Below are 6707 nucleotides of genomic sequence, written 5' to 3' on the forward strand. Positions count from 1 at the left end.
TGATAATAGTTGGTGCACAGGCCTTCCCATGTACTCCTAAAAAAATAACATTATATTACCTCCGGATGATAAGAGCAAGTTTAATAGTATAGCCATCTATTAGCTTCAAAACTTTCATAGCCAATGTAATAGTTAATTCATATAATAGTTGCTTACTATACTATTAATATCTGGTCCCACTTATCATACACACATTACGTCTTGGAGTCCGTGCTGCAGCTGGCTACAGATTTGTAGCCCGCTCCTCTTCTCTCTCTTCATTTATCTTTTTAAAATATGTTTATAGCTGGCTTATAGCTTGCTATTGTACTTGCTCTAATAGTTGGCGTTTTGAATAAGAGCACGGCTCTAAAAAAACTCTTACCATCATTTTCAATTATAATATGTATAAAATTATTAAAAATATATGATTTTGTTACAGTATTTTTTAAGACTAATCTATACATGTAGTCACCATATTTAAAAGATAAATATTTTAAAAATGATTCATAATGAAAGATTCTAAAGTTTAACCTCAAACTTGTCTAAAACGACATTATCAGTCCAGAGAAAGTATTAGAATTAGAATGTGATACATTATGGATATACCTTATATCTAGATTTGTTATATTAGATGTGTGATATTCTAGTATGAGATTGATTTTTTTTAAGGACGAAGAGAGCATAGACATGTGATGTGGCTTTTGGCCATGTGGAGCTAGGGCCTATTGGATTTGGACTGCAGTATATCCTTCGGTTATTTTTCGCATATCCTCTCTTACTATAAAGTTATAACCCACTAGCTCCTAAAGCATAACATGTAAAGATGCCACATCATCTGCACTAACAAGATACCACATCATCATCCACTAACAATCATTAAATTTAAACATGATGCAAGCATGCTATATTATATATAATTTTATAATTTATTAAAATTTAAAGCTTTTAAAATGCAAGCATGTTAAATCATCATCCCATATAACTCACATAATATTATATCTTCATTATTTTTTATAATATGCTATGTACCTACATAGTTCATCCTTAATTAGTTAATGTTATTTCTCTCTTATCTCATTGAGTCATATCACATCAATTGTCTTTAGTTCTTAAATAATTAATCTATGATCCAAATTATCTTTCTCCTTTTCTTCTCTCATTAATCCATGTCACCTCAATTATTTTTAGCATTTAGATGATTAATATACTGTCCAAACTATCTCAGTGCTTTTCTTCTTTTATAAAGTTAGATCACCTTACTTTTACATTTGATTCGTCAATCTATATACTATTTAAATTTAAATTATCATAAACTATGTTAACTTCTATAATTTTATGTTGTTTAACTATTTTACATATTATTTTTACTTATTGTTATCATAGTAAAATTTCCGCAGCAACGCACGGGATTTCACATAGTATATAAAAAGCTTACCTTTTCGTTTCCATTGCAAGCACATTATCCAGGCCTTTGTGTGTCATGGCCAGAGTCAAGAGCTACCTTTCAGACTTCCGGTGCCTGTTTCGTTGTCAGTAAGGGCAACACGAAGTAGATGTTGATGATGGCATTGCTACGACTCCAATACTCCATGATCTCCATCCATCTGTGATTGCTGTGAAAATTTCCAACATTGAAGGATCAGCTACTAGGCCGCAAACTTTTAGGATAAGACCCTGTTTAGATGGGACTAAAACTTTGTAGTCCCTATTACATCGGATGTTTGGACAATAATTATAGATATTAAACGTAGACTATTAATAAAACCCATCCATAATCTTGGACTAATTCGTGAGACGAATCTATTAAGCCTAATTAATCCATGATTAGCATATGTGATGCTACAGTAAACATGCGCTAATTATGGATTAATTAGGCTTAAAAATTTTGTCACGCGAATTAGCTCTCATTTATATGTAATTAGTTTTATAAGTAGTCTATGTTTAATACTCTAAATTCATCCAATACGACAGAGACTAAAGTTTACTCCTGGATCCAAACACCACCTAAGTCAGCAAAAATCAGGAGCTCTGCATTCAAACATAGAGCAGACATGCTTAGACCGGATTGGCGGATAAACCACCGACACATTCTCACCAACACATTCTCATTTGCAGAAGGAAATGGTAGCAGTTTATGCTTACACTAGTTACACATGGGACTTTTCCAAAACTCCATCAGAGCAAGCATGCTCTGTGTTGAGGATGAGATCCCCTGCTAATGGCCTTTCCCTCCAAAAGTCCAGAAACTGCCATTCCCTTGTACATCGACTTGCTCTGTGTCATATCAGAACTCTGATACTCCAAGGCTGTCCATTGTCTCACCTCTGCAAAGTTACCACTAAAACAGATTTCAGTTTGGAAAATAAAGAACCAGACAACCTTCCTGATGGGCAAACCAACATAAATATTCAGAGATGGTGTATTAAGTATTATCGAAGAAACAATCCAACTTCAAAGCGCAACCATTATCTCCCAGAGTTTCTGCTGAAGTAAGAGAGAGTCCAGTGATGTGTGCGTATGGTGTGCGAGTGAGGTTAGTTGGAGGAGACATAATGTAGAAACACCTCTGTTATTAAAGGGATTTTTCTTCAGCATTACCTTTGGAAAGAACTGAGCTGATCATCCTGGTTTGTTAACTCATTAATGCTGCCAATGAGTTGTCATATATTCCATGGTCACTTTATATTTAGCGCATATGTACAAGGAGAAAACAGAAGAACATGGATGGGTTTCTTTTTTTTTTTTTTGAAACAGGATGGCTATATTGTTTTCTAGGACTGAAACAAACAAATAAGTCATAGAGGGAAAATGGCTATCCATTTGGTATAACCAATTTGTGGCAGACCTTAATAAGTTAGTAGACATTGCAAAGAAGTAGACCCTCAAAAGCAATAGTTTATGTCATACCGAGAGTCCTAGAAGACTGGAAGCACAACTGGACATCAGCAGACCTGCTACCAGAATTCACTACAAGAGCATTTTCCACATTCAAAATGGTGAAAACGACTAGAATCTCGCACAACGATCTTCCGATGGGTTATTTCACTGATTAACTTCATTACTGTATGGCAGTCCACACATACCCGAAGGTTCTTCACCACCCGGATCACAGACCCTGGAGGAGACTTGATCAATCCAAAAGCAACAGCCAATCTCTCACTGTGCAAGAAGAGATGGTGCTCCTTTTCGTTTTCTTCCAAGTCATGCATCACAGAACTAGTATCAGGAACATAACCCCTTTTGCGCATCTCCAATACCATTTCCTCAAGAAAACCCATAATTTCTTCTCTTACATCAAGTGGCACTTCCCCAGCATGAAACAAACGGAATTCTCGTCCAGCTTCAATCCAGCTATACACTGGCTCTTTTCTTATCTCCAATCCAATCGTACACTTTCTAGCCTTGGCTACGGAATCCCACTTTCCGTTCACTGCATAAACATTAGATAACAAGATATATGTGGAAGAATCTTTTGGCCGCAGCTCTAATAGTTTATCGGCAATCCTGATACACATTTCAGCATCCTTGTACTTCTTACATGCGCTCAACAGGGCCCCCCAAGTAGCTTCATCAGGCTCATATGGCATCGTAGTCATTAGTTCTTCAGCTTCCAATAAATGGCCTGAGCGACTAAGAAGATCCAGATAACACGTATAATGCTGCAATCCAGGAGTGATGCCATACTCGTTCTTCATTGACTCAAAAAGCTGCCGCCCTTTCTGAACAAGACCAGCATGGCTACAAGCATAGATCAACCCGACAAAGGTCACCTTGTTGGGCTTCGCTCCTGCAAGAACCATCCTGTCATAAAGAGCCAATGCCTCCTCAGCTCGACCATGCTGTGCCTCTCCAACAACCATTGTCGTCCACGAGATTACCGCACGGAATGTAATCCCCTCAAATACTTCTCTAGCAGAGAGTATATCACTGCATTTCGAGTACATGTCAATCAACGCATTCCCAACTATCATGCTGGACAGGAACCCAAGCCTCATTGCGGAACCATGCAACTGCCTGCCCAGCACCACCAATGACAATCGATAGCACAAATGCATCATCAATCCTGATATCATCCCGCCTCATCTCAACAAAAAGCTCCACCGCGCCGACGCTCTCACCGGTCTTCACTAGCCCCGAGATGAGCGCAGTCCATGCAAACAGGTTGCGCCCAGGCATGCTCCGGAACAGCTGCAGCGCCTCCTCACCGCGGCCGTTGGACGCGTACCCAGAAACCAGGGCAGTCCACACGACGCTGTTCTTGGCGCCCATACTGTCGAACACCTTCCTGGCATCGTCGGGGAAGCCACATTTGCAGTACATGTCGACCAGAGAGGACTTGACGACGTCATCCCCGCTGTACGGGGACACCACGAAATGCTCGTGCAGCTGCCTGCCAAGGCGGAGGCTGCGGAGCCTTGCGGAGACGCTGGCGACGGAGGCGATCACGAAGTGGTCGGGGCGGAGGGCGTCGGCGGAGAGCATGCGGCGGAGGACCGGGAGGGCGAGCTCGAGGGACGCGGAGCGGGAGACGGCGGCGAGGAGCGAGAAGTAGAGGTAGATGTTACGGCGCGGGGTTTCGTCGAACAGGTGGAGGGCGTCGAGGAGGAGGCGGGACTTGGCGTAGGCGGAGACGAGGGCCGCGGGGTTTGGAGTGTGGTGGGCCAGAGGCGGCGGCGGCCGGAGAAAGCATGCGCAGGACCCGCTTCGTGTCTTCCTCCCCAAATATCTAAGCCGTTCGTTCAGAATCGATTGATGGTCAATAACTCTCCTTGTTTCGCCTCCTACAAGCCCACAAGGCCACAAGGTGGAAGGGAGGTAGGCCCGTTTGAGTTTAATTAATGGAATAAGTTCACCGGAGGTCCCTCAACTTAACAGCGAAATTTTTAAGGCAGTATATATGGGTAGTTTCGCTGACATGGCATCCTAAAGTCAGAAAAAAAAATAAAAAAAAAGTACATGGGATCCACATGTTAGCTACACATTCCTTCCCTTCTCTTTTCTTCTCTTCTCTTCTCTTCTTCTTCTTCTTCTTCTTCTTCAGTGAGGGAGGCCGACGGTCGGTGGGGCGAAGCGGCAATGGGAGGGCGGCAGGCGAGCGCCACGATGGGCGGCGGCGGGCCCGTGTGGCAGCGAAGCAGTGGTGGGCGAGTGCGGCAGGCGGAGCGGCGCCGGGATACGAGCAAAGCGGCGATGGGTAGCGGCAGGTGGAGAGGCGCCGCCCTCCGCCCCGCTCGCTGCTCCCGCCATCCCGGCCGCCTGTCTTCCCCAATCCGCGCCGCCTGCCACCGCGCCCGCCTCCTCTCCCCCTCTCCGCGCTGCCCTCTGTCCCGTCTACCGCTCCCGCCGCCGATGCCGTACGCGAACGGGAGCAAGGTCGTCGCCTGCCTCACTCGCCTTCTCCGCCGTTCTCCTCGCCGTCCTAGCGCTCTCGCCGGCCGCCGGCCTCCCTCACTGAAGAAGAAGAGAAGAGAGGAGAGAAAAGAGGTGACATCGGGGTGGACGACCGCGGAGGTGGAGAAGAGGGAGAGGGCCTCCTGGGGACGGCCATGGCGGGAGTGTGCGTAGAGGATGGCGGTGTAGGTCGACGGGGAGAGCGCGCCGCTCGCCGGCAGCGGAGCCCGAGGTCGAGCACCCGGCGCGTTTGAACATCTCCGCCGCCGAGCTCGCCATCGCGCCGGTCGCCACCTCTCCTCCTCTCCCGCCGCCGCCATCCCCGCTTCGCCGCCGGCCACCTGTCTCCCCCTCTATCACCGCGCCTGCTCAAGAGAACCCGGAGAGAAGAGAAGAGAAAAGGAAAAAAAAGAAAAATGTGGGACCCACACCATTTGTCTCACTTACATGTGGACCCCACATTAATTTTAATTATTTTTGCTGACTAGGATGCCACGTCAGCGAAACCACCCATATATACTGTCTAGGGACCTTAACTAAACGGTTTTGTATAGTTTAGGGGTGGAGATTTCTGGTTTTGTGGTTAAGGGACCTAAAAAAATCTCGCTGTTAAATTGAGGGACCTCCGGTGAACTTATTCCTTAATTAAGAGGGAGATTAAGGCCCACTTCTTTTTCGCACTTCAAACTTCAACTTACCGTTTTCCGTTGGTACACGCTTTCCAAATTATTAAATGATGTGGTTTTTGACAAAAAGTTTTATACGTAGATGTTGATTAAAAAAATCAAATAAATTTATTTTTAATTTTACAATAATTAATACTTCATTAGTTATGTGCTAATGAGTTTTCTCGTTTTGCATGCACTGAAAATATCTCTCAAAACCGGCCCAAGTATGGGCTCGTAAAACGAGAAAATCATTACTCCCTTCATCCCAAAATATAATAACTTTTAGCTCTCAGGATTTGTCCCAAAATATAACAACTCCTCCACCAACATTCTCTTTCCAACCAATGACAACCCTCCACCATTCACTTTTCCCACATACCTCCACAGTGGCGGAGCTGGAACCAAATTGAGGGTGGTGCACTACTTTACTATATAGATAACAACAATTACACTAAATAATTAGGATTTGACCATTTATAGATAACTATTGACACCAAATCATTGATTAGCAAGTAAAAGAGCTTACCGAAATATAAGACGAAAAGAAACCGCGAAGGGAAACATTAGAAAAATACATAAAAGACCATCAATCTATACAAAATATATCCTTTGCATCAAAGCTGACAATCTCAATGTCATCGATAGTTACAATTAACTAGAAAAGAA

General features: G+C 43.8%; 1 pseudogene; it reads right to left on the minus strand.

The window, feature by feature from the left end:
* Nucleotides 1–1991: 1991 nt before the first annotated feature.
* Nucleotides 1992–5652, minus strand: LOC107280968 (pentatricopeptide repeat-containing protein At4g14050, mitochondrial-like; annotated as a pseudogene).
* Between the last annotated feature and the right edge of the window lie 1055 nt (nt 5653–6707).

Source organism: Oryza sativa, chromosome 5 (assembly GCF_034140825.1).
Source record: "Oryza sativa Japonica Group chromosome 5, ASM3414082v1".
Lineage (NCBI taxonomy): Eukaryota > Viridiplantae > Streptophyta > Magnoliopsida > Poales > Poaceae > Oryza > Oryza sativa.